The following is a 14920-nucleotide window of genomic DNA, read 5'->3' on the forward strand; positions in this document are numbered from 1 at the left end:
TCTCGGGTCCCAACCCAGACTTACTGAACCAGAGACCCTGGGGTTAGACCCAGCCCTCCACATTTTAATGAACTTTCCAGGTGATTCTGTTGCACACTGAATTTGAGAATCACTGCATTGCCTCACCTCAGTTTCTACATCTGTGTTTCAGGGGAAATCTCAACACCTGTCTCACAAGGTTGAGCTCAGTATCAGCTAACACACGTGCTGGCTGTGTGTTCTGTGCCAGGCATTCTTCTAAGCCCTCTACAAATATGAACTAATTTCATTTCACAACTCCATAAGATAGGAACTAATACTATCCTCATTTCACAGATGAGGAAATGAAGGCACAGAGAGGTAAAGTAACTCACCCAGGGTCACACAGCTAGAATCCAAGCTCTAACCAGTTAACCAACGGAAAGCCCCCAGCAGAGGGTCTGGCGCCCAGAATGTGTTCCAGGCGTGGCTAAGGATGTGATGATGGCAATTAGTATTACCTCACCTGAGTTTGAGATGATGATCCCCATTTTGTAAATATGAAATCTGCTGCCCTGTCAAGATCGAGGAGTGAGTCAGCTGCAAAGGCAGCCTCAGTATCTGGAACCCCAGTGCAGCCCACAGGTCCTCACCATTCATGCAGTTTTGAGACCATAATATACCACCTTGGTCTTCTGGAAACATCTCAGTTTGCTATAGGGAAGAGTGTAGACTCTGACAGAGGTGAGCTGAAAACCTCATTTGGCCATTCAGAGGCTGTGTGACCTTGGACAAATTGCCTCACCTCTCTGATCTTTAGATCACCTTTTCTCATTGTAAAGTGGATGATGACAGTCCTAACCTTACGGGGTTCCTGTGAGGGTTGGAGAAGATGACATTTGTGCTCAGCCCGCAGCATGCACAGAGCTGGTCATCAACAAGCAGCTTGCCCACCTCCCTTCCCATCCCTGCTGCTACCTCAGGGGAAAGACCAGCTCTGGACCCAGAAAAGCTTTGAAAGAAAAAGATATAAATTCCCCAACAATCAAAATGCCTTTGTCCTCCAGCCTCCCTGCCCTTTTCCAGACTTCCTTGAAATAGACACCCCGGCCAGGGTTTCTGGGGTGAAACACTGGCACCTGCTGCTTCCAAGTTGGGAGTTAAGTACCCTGTGAAGGGAAGAGGAGGTGACCTCTCTGAGCCACCACCACTGGCCGGTGTCCTTAATCAGCACGAGCATCTCAGCATCCGCCTTCCGTGAGCAGTTTGGCCTGGACATCTGAAGCTCGTTAGCTGCCTGCTCCCAGGGGGCTGACCCCGCTTGGAGAGAATTATCCCAGACAGAGCCATGGAGGATGGAGCAAACGAAGACCAGGTGAGGTGTGGCCACAGAAGGCGGGGGAGCATAGTCTCCGGAGCGGCCTCCGGGGACCTGTGGAGAACAGAGGAGGCTGGGAAAAAGCACCGGGCTTGCGCCAAGCTCCAGCCCAGCCACGGGATCCCAGACTATGCAAACTGGAGATGGGGGTGGGAGGGGGTCCTTTCCCTCTTTGGGCCTCAGTTTCCCCATGACTCCAATGGAAGAGGGGTAAGCAAGGTGCACACTGAAGGCCTTCCAGCCCTGACATTGCGGGCTCCCAGGCTGACCTAGAATTCCCGGCCTCTGAGGTTTAGCCCACTGCTGGTGGGAGGTAAGTGACAGGTGGTGGGTGGGGACATAATTCAGAGACTGGAGAGCCATGATCCCTCCCTGGCCTGGACATCAGAGGGGAGCTGTGATGGGAAGACCAGAAAGTGATCCCACATTTCAGAACAGTCAGCCAGGTGCCCATGGGTGGCAGAGATGGTGTGAGCCGAGCCTCAGAGAGACAAGGCCTCCAGCTGGGCAGGTGGCCGGGATCAAAGCACCCTTCCCTTTGTGGACCCACCACTCCACCCAGCTGTCCAGACAGGCCACAGCTACCTTTCACTTAGCAATTTTTATTAACTCCTTATTTTATACCAGGCAGTGTTCTAAACACTACACAGGTCCCAGGTGATTGACCAGCCCAGAGTCTGGCCCTCGTCTGGCTGTCCTGACATTGACCTTCCTCAAGACACCCAGAGAGGTCGGACAGCTGGCCCTAACCATGTCACTCAAGATCGCTGCCTCCTCCCAACGCTATTATAACTGACACCAGGCCATCTCCCTTTCTACTGACAGGAACACTCTTGTCCCCTCCCCGGTCTCCTACCCTCCTGGGAGCCAGGTCTCTGGGGAGCCATTGCCTGGTGGGCCTAGAACCCAAGCAAAGAGCGAGGAGGGCTGGGGCAGCGAGCAGTTCATGCAGACCTTGGTGTGAAGCCTGACGAACCGTCTCCACTCGGAGCCGAGAGGCCCTCTGTGGGGACTGGGATGGGCACGGCCTTCAGATAACGCCTACCTCTGGACTGTGCTGGATGGATGCGCGCACGGCCAAAGTGGGCTTCTCTGAACCTTGGCTTTTCTCTGGCTGCCTCACTCCTGGGTTGCTGCGTTCTTCCTTTGGACAGGTGAAGAGCTCTGATGACCAGGCTGGAGAGCTGTGTCCTGAGCCAGGGAGCCTTCGGATTCATTTACTTCTCATGGGGCAACCTTATTCCCAGCATTTCCAAGACCGGCCCAGAGAGAGGTGGGGGACCGCCCAAGTTCACACAGTCGGTCAGGAATGAGGCGACCCTGGATTTCCAGACCATTCCCAACTAAATAGTTTCTCACTTTCAAATATGAAAAATGAATTCTAGAACTGCAGAAAAATTAGAGAATTACAGATAAGGAAAAGCAAAAATGAATATATCTTTGGTTTGTCTCTCGGAGAAACTTCCACCACCCTTCCCCATCCCTTCTCTCCCCCCGGGTCTCAGCCGCACTCCCCCACCCCCAGCCATAATCAATACCTCACCTCCTTTTGCCAGCAGCTGTTCCCTGAGGACTAAACCTTGACAGCAGATCCTGGAAGCCAGCCTTAGACCGGATTCTGGAAAGGCCTGGTGTCTCTTCCGCCCAAATGGAACTGTTTAAGCGCAGATATAGTCGGAAATACTCCCAGCCAGGAATCCAGAGCCTGTATCCAGGCCTGCCTGGCTTGTAGATCGACTCTGTGACCTTGGGCCAGTCCCTGCCCTCTCAGTTTCTTCTGCTGTAAAATGAAGACTTGGACCTGACCAAGCGGTTTCCCCACAGTCTCAGTCTGTCGGCTGCTCTTGGGCAAGGACCATGCCTTCTCCTCGTAGCATTTAGAATCAGAGGGCAGGGTTCGAGCTCCCCTAGTGATGGGCCAGGCCAGCACTCCCCAGCTGTGTGACGGAGCAGGACAGCACAGCACTCTGCACTCTGCTCCCCCACGGGAAGACACAGAGCAGAGCGTTGACCCTCTGTGTGTCCCAGGGCTGCCGCGGATACCACGAGAGGTGGACCTCAAAGACCTCCGAACGGCACAGAGCGAGAAGCTGCACTGGGCTGTTACTGGAGTGTGTCCCCTGCCTGCCCAGTGCCTGGCTCCATCCGGCCTCCATCCTGGTTCAGGGGGTCTGGCCCAGGCTTGTAGATGGAGCCACTGCCTGACCTCGGGCTCACACAGCTCTGGCAAGAGGAATGTGTGGACCCAGGGCCCAGCCTACCACGTGAAGTGTCAGTAACGATGCCCACAGGGCCTCAGGGCCCATGACGTCATGGACAGCAGTCTCCCATGTTGAAACTCACAAAGCTAAATCCATTTTAAAATATAGCACTGCCTTTTTCTTTTCTTCCTTTTTGCATTTTGGCTAAGGCATGGAATGTGAAAGCTGCTACATTACTGCAGGAAGATGTAGAGGCTGGGTTCACAGGCTGACTCAACTTTCTGGGGTCCTAAAAACAATGGGAAACCTGGTAAGTCTAGCCCCTGCTTCCTCATGCCCACCTTGACCCTAATCCAGGCTCCCCTGACAGGAAGGGGTGAGAAGGACAATAGTGACCCTCCCAGATGACCTCTCTGGACCTCAGCTTGCCATCTGTTATAGACTGGAGGTTTGTGTCCCCCCCCCGCCAAATTCCTATGTTGAAAACCTACCCCCAAGTGTGATGGTATTTGGGGTTGGGGCCTTTGGGAGTTAATTCGGGTTAGATGAGGACATGAGAGTAGAGCCCTCACAACGGGCTTAGTGCCTTTATAAGAAGAGGAAGAGAGACCAGTTCGATCTCTCTCTCTCTCTCTCTCTCTCTCTCTTTCTTTCTCCCGCCGAGTTCACAGCGAGGTCACGTGAACACACAATGAGATGGCAGCCATCTGCAAGCTGGGAAGAGGGCTTGCACCAAGAATGGATCAGCCAGCACCTTGATCTTGGACTTCCCAGCCTCCAGAACCGTGAGAAATAAATGCCCGTTGTTTAAGCCACCCAATCTATGGTATTTTGTTAGAGCAACCTGAGGTGGATGAAGACACATCTATGAAACAAGCATAATAACCCCTCCCCTGACTATTGCTGATAAGAATTAAATGCAATAAGAGCTAACCGTTCATTTTGTCGTGCACTCACTCAACCAATATTTGTGAAACAGCTTCTAGGTAACAGGCACTATTCTGTGAGCTGGGGTAGAGCAGTGCGCCAAGCAGACAAGATCCCTGCCCTCACAGAGCTGACATTCTAGTAGGGAAGACAGACAGTAACCAGATAACGAAATGAAGGATACAGTTTGTCGGATAGATGGAGATAAGTGCTATGGAGGGAACATCCACCTGGAAGGAGGCTAGACTTCCAGCAGGGAGGCGTGAGCCTGTTTGCACTTTTCAACAGGGTGGTCAGGGTGGGCCTCCGTGAGAAGGGGGACTTTGGGGAGGGCTGAAGGAAGTGAAAGGAGGCAGTGTGGTTGCTTGGGAGAAGGCATCTCCAGCTATGAAAGGACACTGGCTATTGTAGGAAGCAAGGTACCAGTTGGAAATGATTTCTAGGTATGTCTTCTGCCCCTCAAAAGCCCTCAGCTCTATCCTGGGCACAGGCAGGCTCTCACGGGTCAAGGGCATAACTACAGATGGTCCAGTCTCATCTTACCTGTTAGCCTCAACTTAATGGGCTAAACAGCTCTTTCATGTCAGTCACCAGAGAACACTGGAGGCCCCCAGAGAGAGCTCAGACATGCAGTAGACTGGGTGTCAGGAGGCCTGGCTCTGCTGCTGGCTGACGATGTGACATTAGATAAGGCACTGCCCTCTCTGGACCTCAGTTTCCCTGTCTTTAAAATAAGATGGCTGGGGACTTCCTTGGTGGCCCAGTGGCTAAGACTCCATGCTCCCATTGCAGGGGGCCCGGGTTTGATCCCTGATCGGGAACTAGAGGCCATATGCCATAACTAAGAGTTTGCGTGCTGCAACTAAAGATCCTGCGTGCCGCAATGAAGGTCCTGCGTGCCACAACTCAGACCGGCACAGCCAAAGTAAATAAATAAATATTTTTTAAAAAAAGATGCCTGGTGGTAGCCAGGGGCTGAGGGGAGGAGAAAGGGAGGCATGAATGCTATTGGGTATGGGGTTTCTTTTTGGGGTGGTGAAAATATTGTTGAATTAGATAGTAGTGATGATTGCACAACTTTGTGAACATACTAAAACCACTGAATGGTACACTAAAAAAAAAAACAAAACAGGTGGTTGGTTGGACAAGATGACCTCTAAAAGAAGAGACACTAACAATTTTTGTGCCTATGGTACCCTGGGGCCTGGACTGAGCATTTGCATGTTATCTCATGATCTCTAAGGTTCCTCCCAGTTCAGTCTCTCTGTGATCCACCACAGTGACATTCACATTGCCATCACTCATCAGAAAGTCCAACTTGAGCCCCTTGTCCAGGTCCAAAACTAGAGTAGAAACTGGGGAAGAGACAAGAAAGGAATGAATCTCTCCCTGAAGGAGCTCAGAGCCTGTGGAAGAAATCAGAAGTGCACAGTGTACCCAAGAAGTTCTTTTCTTTAGGACTAGCTCCTTCCTTTCCTTTCCTTGGATAGGAAAGAACCCCCAAATACAAGGGGGACATACAACCATATGGCCATACAGGGGGCCCTGGGAGTTGCTTTATTAATTTACACACTGGGTCCTTTGGCTGGGTGTTCAGGATACAACAGTGGGCAAGTCAGACCCAATCCCTCAGTTTGGCCTTCCTAGTGCAAGTCCTTAGGAAAGGAGACAGACTTTAAAACGATCAAACACGCAATTACGAATTTCTTGGATTATTGTGATTGTGATTGGAGCCGTGGAGGAAAAGCACATAATGTATTGGACTGCCCACCAAGGGCACTGGTGTGGCTTGAGCTGGGTTCTGGGGGCAAGGAGGAACAATGAAGAGGCGTGGAGACGGGGATGGCGTGGGGCGGGCTGTTCCAGACAATGCCGAAGCCGTGAGTGTCTGCAGAGGAAGGCCCGGGAGGAGGCGCAGAGAGCTGGGGGGCAGCTGCAGCAGGAGCACACTGGGTCCGACCATGCAGGGCCTTCGAGGCCGGAGGCCACCAGTATCCATTTGTGCCCACTGTCCCCACTCACTTCGGAGTGTCCCTGCTCGGACAATAAACTACGAAGCCACCTTATTTATGGGTCACATTACGGAGTTTGTCCCAAGATCAACCAGTGTTCAGGAAGGCCTGGTCATTGTTCCCACCTCCAGGCCTGCTGCTTTGCATGTCGGGGGCGAGGGCCTGCCAGCCCACGCGGCTGCAGCAGTTATTTGAGCTGGATGGTGTGTGAAGGGCCCTGCTTGGCAGCCCCTGGCCATCCGGCCCCGCTGCCCTCCTCCCAGGCAGACCCTGCTGCCCCCATGCCAGCCTCCCCCTCTTCAGTATCTTGAGGTGAGAGCTTTGCCAGTTCTCAGGCCAAGCAGGGTTCTTGGCTCCAGGTTCCGTGAGCCGCTTTCCGGCCGTCCCCGCCCTCGGCTACTCCCCGAGGACCCGCTTCAGGCCTCGGCTGCGGCCTCACGCTCTTTCCACTCTTGATTTTTATTTTTGCCTCTCTTTATTTTCCCCTCAGTGTGACTCTCTCCTTCTGCTGGGCCTCTTCTTCTCTTTTTCTCTCCCTTCTCCAGGGTAGCCTGGCATTGCCAGAAAAGCCTGTGCTTCAGGATGGATGGAATGAGGTACAAGTCCTAGCTCTGTCACCTGCCGGCTGTGTGATCCTGGGCAAATGTATCCTTCTCTGAGCCAGTTTCAGGTTCTATGAAATGGACATGCTCCTCCTAACTCCTGCTTCTCTGGGTGGTTGTGAGCTGAGATGAAGTTCATCAGAGTCCCTTCTGGAAGCAGTAGGTGCTCAGCAAATGGTAGTTTCCTCTTACTTTCCTTTTGTACTTTCTCCTCCCTGACCTTCTGCATATTTTGCTCACTTAACCACAAAGCAAGAAACCAAAGCCCTCCCGCTGGACCCCAATCACCTTCCTCTCCTAGCACAACCCCACCAAACCCAGACTGGAATGGAGCCAAGAGCCTCACGACACGTGCAGCCTGCTCACTTCTAGCCCTGTGGCTGGGAAGTGTGGCTGGGTGTCACGGCTGGGCCTCTCGGCCATAGCGCTCTCGAGGGGGACATGGGAGGAGTCTTCTGAGCTATGCTGTGATGCAGGCACCAGACGCTTGTTTTTTCACCAACTGAAAGAGAGGCATCCTTTCAACACTCATCCCCACCAAGCCCCCAAGGCCTGCAGACTTCTCACGGTTCCCCACATCACACCCTGCACTTTCCAGCCTCCAAGCCATTGCTTATGCCCCTGACCCCGCCTGCAATACCCTTCTGCTCCTTCTGTCTCATGTGGGGACTTACACCAGCTCTGGGGCTGAAACATGACAGAGGGGGAAACCAAGGCTCAGGAACATTCAGATGTTGGTATTTTTTACAACAAGAATAATACAGTGTAATACTGTTTATTAAAAGACACATAAAATAGTTTGCCTGGGGTTCCAGTAGATCTGGAATTGAAAGCCAGGTCTGCAGCAATCCAAATTTCCCGCTTGTTCTCCTCCCTCTGCCACACTACCTGTCACATAGTTGTGACTATGTGGACCCTCCTGTAACTTACTTCCTAGATGTCACTTAAGAGGTAATTGTGTAAATAAACCCATACATTTACGGTCAACTGAGTTTTGACAAGGGAGCCAAGACAATTCAATGGAGAATGAATAGTCTTTTTAATAAGAAATGCTGGGACAACTAGATATCCACGTGCAAAAGCATGAAGTTGCACCCCTACCAATACCATTTACAAAGATTAACTCAAAATGGATCAAAGATCTAAATGTGAGAGCTAAAGCTAGAAAACTCTTAGAAGAATACACAGGTGTAAGTCTCCGTGGCCTTGGATAAGACAGTGATTTCTTAGATATGACACCAAAAGCACAAGCAACCAAAGGGAAAAAAAATAGAGAAATTGTATTTCATAAAAATGACAAACTTTGTACTTCAAAGGACACTATCAAGAAAGGGAAAAGACAGTCCACATAATGAGAGCAAATATTTGCAAACAGTGTATCTGGTAAGGATATAGTATCCAGTATGTATTAAAAACTCCTACAACTCAACAATAAAAAAACAGATAACGCAATTTTTTAAATGGGCAAAAGATTTGAATAAACATTTCTCCAAAGCTGATATACAAGTGGCCAATAAGCACATTAAAAGATGCTCAATGTCATTAGCCATTAGGGAAATTCAAATCACAGCCACAATGAGATACCACTTCACACCCACTAGGATGGACAAAAATAAAAAAGATAGAAAACAGCAAGTGCTGGCGAGGATGTGGAGAAATTGGAACCTTCACACGTTGCTGGTAGAAGTGTAAAATGTGCAGCCACTGTGGGAAACAGTTTAGCAATTCCCCCAAAGTCATACAGAGTTACATATGATCCAGCAACTGAACTCCTATACACACACACACACACACACACAGATTGAAAGCATATATTTCATACAAAGCTTGTACATGAATATGCACTGCAGCATTATTTATAACAGCCAAAAAGGGGAAACAACCCAAATCTCCATTAACTGATGAATGGATAAACAGAATGGGGTATATCCATACGATGGAATACTATCCATTTTAAGAAGAAGCGAAGCACTGATACATGCTACAACATGGATGAACCTGAACTTGAAATGTCCAAAAATCCATAGGAAATTAGCAGTTGCTAGGGGCTGAGGTGGTAGATGGAATGGGGACTGATAGGTATAGGATTTCTTTTGGGGGTGATGGAAAGGTTCTGAAATTAGAAAGTGGTGATGGTTGGACAAATCTGTGAATACAGTAAAAACCACTGAACTGTACACTTTAAAAGAGTGAATGTATGGCATGTGAATTATACTTCAAATTTTTTTCTTAAAAAAAAGTAGTTGTGAAGATCTGTAGGGGATCTTGCAGAACATTGAACCCAACATCTACCCCCGACCCTGTGTTAAAGATGGGAAAATTATGGCCCAGACAGGGAAAGGATCACAGAGCAAATTTGAGACAGAGCAGGGATAGAACCCAGAACTATACCCACCCAGCTCCCTGGCCAGACTGTTAGCTCCTGGAGGACAAGAAACTTTATTCATCCTGTACCTCCTGTAGCAGCAGCACAGGGCTCTGCAGCACGTTGCAGGGCTGATAGGACGGCTCCGGATGCAAGAGCCAAAATGGAGACCCAAATCCAATGAGCCTAAGGAACATGGATTCACTGGCCCACATAACTGGGAGGGACAAGGGAGTGCTGGGGACTCAACTGACCTCCCCACGCCCCTGCCTGTTTCTTCTCTTCCTCCCTCCTTGTCATCTCCTTTACAGGGCAGGGAATAGGGCTGCTGGCTGCTGGAAGCTCTGAGGATCGCACCTTTAGAGCTTGCATCCCAAAGGGGATCAACCTGCGGTCCCCCAGAACCCATGGATGCAAGCTGAGGGAAACAGCTCTGTTTGGTCCAGTTGGGTCATATTATGTGGATCAGAAGATGGAATTCTCCAAAAGGTCAGGCCCTCTAGCAGAGGCCTGGGCTCTGTGACCCGTAGCCCCACCAAAACCTCAGAAAGTTGGGGATAGAAGGGAAGGGGTGCTTTTACCATGAGAAGTGGGATGGGGGCTAGAAGGCAATCACAGTTTTTAGAAGCAGAGTGTCGTGAGGTGCAAGTCCCAGCTTTTCACTTTCTGGCTGTGTCCAGGTAGGCAAGTGACACTCCTCCCACCCCCAGCTCCCAGCCTCTGTTTTCTGAACTACAAAGGGAGAACAGTAATTCCCAGCCCAGAGAATTATTGATATAAATATTTGAGATAAGAAGCATAGAGTGATCGCCCAGAGCCTGGCACACTGTAGGGGCTGCACTAAGGCCTGTTATTACCATCATTATTGATGCTTTGGGTGGGTTGATATTTAGCCTCTGGTCAGAAGCTGGGGATTCTGAGAAAATGCTTCAGATAATAGGGGCTTCCCAAGGTCCAGATCCCTGGCCCAGAGCTGAGGGGGTGGTGTGGGACGGACCACTCCTCCTTGGGTAAGGATTGCCCTGTGGGGCATGACTCAGGGTCATGTCAGTGCTGCCCCAATCTGCTGGTGACCTTGGGCTGTTGACCTGCCCTTTCTCAGCTTAGTGTCCCCTGAATCAGACAGCGCTGCTATGGGTGACTGCTCAGGGTCCTTCCCCACCTAAGCCTACTAGGAACTCAGCAAGTGCCGCCTCCTGAAGTGGCCTACATCCCCATTTTGTAAAGGGATCAAGCAGCCTTTGCTGCAGAGTTGGGGTCTGCTGTGTGCAAGGCCCAGTGCAGGGCACAGAGACTCACAGATGACTCTAACCGGGCCTTGTGCTCAAGACGCCTGCAGCCTGCTGGGTGAATGGACATGGTCACTGACTCCCTGTGTCACCTTGGGCAAGTCACGACCCCGCTCCGGAGCTCCCTTTTGCCCCATCTGTAAGAGAAAGAGTTAACCATGAGGACGACAGCCTGTGGCCAGGCCCCCCCATCTGGTCCCAAAGAGGTGGCTGGGTAGCCCATCCCCCATACCTTAGCCTCAAATCTAGTGACATCATCCCCAACCCTCTCCATTTCCCCGGCAACTGGGGTGCTGGCCGAGGCTCCCCCGGGGCCCAGACCGTCTGGATTTCCTTACACATAACTGTACCTCGTCCACATTTTCACAATTAAATTGTCAGTTCGGGTTAAGTGTTGTCTGCTGACAGCTGTCAACCTCTCTCTGGCTCCCCTCACTCTTCACCCAGAGCAGGTAAGTGAGAATGTCTTGCCCAGCCAGTCCCTCCGTGCTGTGGAAAAAGGCTAGGATGCAGTGGGAAGCAGAAGGTCTGGGTTCCAGCCCAGCTCTGCCACACATTTGCTGGGTGCTCTTGGGCAAGTCACTTCCCCTCTCTGGGCCTAGGTTTCCCCGCCTTAAAATAGAGCTAATCATCTCTGCCCAGCTTTCTTCCCTTCCCTCCCAAGGCAGTTGCAAGTCTCAAAGGAGCCCATAATTGTGGCAGGGCTTAGAAAACTGTAAAGCCCAGCTGGGAGGCTAAGGATGGTTCATACAATGAGCAAGCAGACCTTGAAAGGGACTTCTCTGAGTCCCCAGCAGATAAATGGGTAAGATTAGTCCCCTATCTGGTCTGCCCTGCATCCCTCTGGTTGCAGATCTGGCTCGGGTCTCCTCCTCTGGCCTCCCTCACAGCCTGTCCCTAGACTGAAAAGGCAGAAAAGGTGCTCTTCCCAATAGAGCCTAACCCCAAAGATGCAAGAGTAGAGGTGCCAGGCCACAGGGTCAAAGGCCCTGCGTCCTGTGCCCACACTGAGTGGCCAGGCTCTCCCTCCCCACGATGGGCCTAAGCCACTCCCACCCCCACCCCAACTTTCCCCTCTCAGCTCCCAGGAACTCTCTCTCCCCTACCCTACCCTCCCGATCCACCCCCAGAGCAGCCCAGGTTGAATCCCACACCTGACCTCACCCTCCCAGCTCCAGACCTCCTCCAGGCCCCCTTGGCAAAGCCCATGCCCTTTAGCCCAGCATTCGGGGCCCTCCTGGGCATAGGCCTGTCTCCTCCCCAGTCATTTTCCCCTCCTGTCGCCCTTGATGCCAGCAGCACGGAGCCCCCCCACTGACCCTTCCCTGAAACCAAACTTCTCCCTCTTGTCTTTGCTCAAGCTGTTCCTCCTGCTGAGAAGGCCCTCCCCCATCCCCGGCCACCTGACAATTCCTCCCCCACCTGCACATTATTTATATAGACATGAATGTTAAGTACAGATCAGCTCCCATCTGGAACTGTTTATGTACCTGGCAGAAAAGGAACTAACCTTTATCAAGGACTGATTACATACAGAGCATTTTACATATATCATCTCCTTAAGCTCCACAGCAACCCTAGGTGGTAAATTTCACTACTCCGATTTTCCAGATGAGAAAACTGAGGCTCAGAGACAGGAATCATCTTTTCCAAGGCCATACAGAGGTGGGGTAGGGGTCGAAACCCCAAACTGTGGGCTCCCAGAACCCATGCTTGTTTTAGGCCCTGGTGGAAACACTTCCCTCAAGGTTACAGTTGTGGCCAGGGTCCCATGTACATGAAAATACTTGCTATTAAGGGAGGTTGTGCTGCTTTGCAAATTCCAGGGACCATTGTGAAGTACCCAAGCCTGTCATGTAGAAGAGGGGACCCAGGGAGAGAGCCAGGGCCGTGGGAGGAGTCATAGATCTCTCCCCTAGATGAAGGAGGACCTTCTCCCAGGCAGAGTCGTCTCATAATGGAAGAGGCTGCCCTGGAGGGAGGGAGCTCCCTTCCCTCTGGGTATGTAAGCAGAGGCTGAGTGAGGGATTCACTCACTCCTTTGGCAATTTTGGAAGAACCAGTGTTCACTGGCCGTGATGGAGTACCAGGGATGCAGCATGGGCGAGACAGAGCTGGTGGCTGATAGATGCTGCTCCCAGAGCGGTGGAGACACGTACAGAGGCTGCGGTGGACAGAATTCGGGGATCTAAGAGGGTGAGTGGCCCAACTCTGAGATTCTGAAGTCACTTTAGACAAATGCATATTTTCCGTCTTTTCACTATATAAGCCCGGCTGCTTAAGTTATCTCTTGCTACATAACAAACCATGTCAAAATTTAGTGGCCAAAAAGAACAATTGATTGATTCTCCTGATTCTATGGGCTGACAGGGCAGATCTGCCCATCTCACTGTGGGCTCCCTTGTGAGGCTGCACTTGGCTGGTGGGTCAGCCAAGCCTGGGTTCTGGCTGGGCCGGCTGGGCCCTCTCCATGTGGCGTGAAGGCCTCTCTCTGCATTTATAGTCCAGCCTGGGCTTCTGGGGGTGGCTGAGCTGGGCTCCATGGGGGTGAGAGCAGAAGCTGCAGGGTCCCTGAAGCCTGGGTTCCAGAACACGCATAGCATCGCTTCTGTCACTTGCCACATCGACTCAAGGAGATCAGCAAGTCATGAGACCAGCCCAGATCAAGGGGTGGAGAAATAGCCTTCACCTCTGCCTGGAGTCACATTTCAAAGGCGGGGGTGTGTGTCCTGGGATGAGAGGAATTGGTGTCATTTAGAACCTACCTCACTGGCATGTCCAGACAGTGACAATGCATGGCTTATGGGCTGGGTGTCAGGAGACCCAATCTTTCTTGTCTCCTGCACCAGCGACAGAGTGATGTGAGACAAATGGCTGTCCTCTCTCAGCCTCAGCTTCTCTCTATGTGCCACAGGGGCACCGAGTGTGGTGGGTCTCTGGCCCTATGGGTGTGCAGGGTAAGACCCAAGTGCAGAAACACTGACTTGTACTCATACCAAAGACGGGGATGCCCAACTGGAGAAGACGCTGCCAACCTAGACACAGGTTCCCTGGTGCCCACTGCTTCCCATTCCTCTCATTCTGGGGGCAGCACTGTCCCCGCCATTCCCAGGGCCCCTCCCATGGCGACAGCAGCTGTTGATCAAGGGGAGGCACATGATTCAAGCCAGCCAATCAGCCACCTTCCCTGGGACTGATACAGAGGCCCAAGGGAGACAGAAGCTCTCATTTGCCTGGAATAAGGAACTAGGGCTGTTGGTGGCTACATAGCAGGGGGAAGGTATGAGGCCCACATCACCTCAAAGACAGCAGCGAGAGTTAGAAATGAGTTGCAGATAGCACGTTGTGGGCATGGGGGTGGCCCACTGTTCCCGGGGAGTACAGCTCCCCCTTCAGATCCCCAGCACCCCAACTTCTCCTCCAGGGGCACGAACCAATCGGTTTCTCTTAGGTTGAAGCTGGTTGGGGTTGGTTTCTCTCTTGGAGTTGAAAGAGGCCTGAGAAACACAAACACTGTCTCCTGAGCAGCCGCCACCGCGATTAAACAATGGAGAGTTGAAAGCGGCCTCTCAGAAGTAACACCGTCAGTAGATGTGACAGGTGGTGTGCTGTTACCTGCACCCAGGATAGAAACCTGCCGCCTGACCCTGGCCACCCCCAAGCCTGCTCCCTGAGCCTTGTAAAAGAACAACCCCTCCCTCGAGGTGGCTGAGGAGGAGGAGAATATCCTCTCCCGAGCAGTGGGCACAGGCTCAGGGGCCCACAGGCCTGGGTTTGCAGACCTGGCGTAAATGACTGGACAGGCCTGGGCTCAGACTTCTCAGCCACGGAGCAATGCCTGCCTCGCCCACAGGTGCAGAACTGCCCGGCACACGGTAGGTGTGCGATGTTATCTCCCGAGAACCTTGGGAGGGAGTGGTTTAATGGTTTTCCCATTTTTCAGATGAGGAAACGAAGGATCACAGAGGCTGAGTGACTTGTCTGGGGTCACACCACAGTAAGTGCAGGAGGAAAATCGAGAGCCAGGCCAGGTGTCTGATGACACGCCTGTTAACTATTTGATCCCCCTCCCCTGTTTGCCTGAAGGATATGGCCTCACAGGGCTTGCCGACCCCTGGAGCAGGGGACCCCTGGGCTGGGCTACTCTGCCCAGTCCCACCGTCCACCTGCTTTCCCAGGAAGGCCTTT

This window comes from Phocoena phocoena, chromosome 8, assembly GCF_963924675.1.
Source record: "Phocoena phocoena chromosome 8, mPhoPho1.1, whole genome shotgun sequence".
Taxonomy (NCBI): domain Eukaryota; kingdom Metazoa; phylum Chordata; class Mammalia; order Artiodactyla; family Phocoenidae; genus Phocoena; species Phocoena phocoena.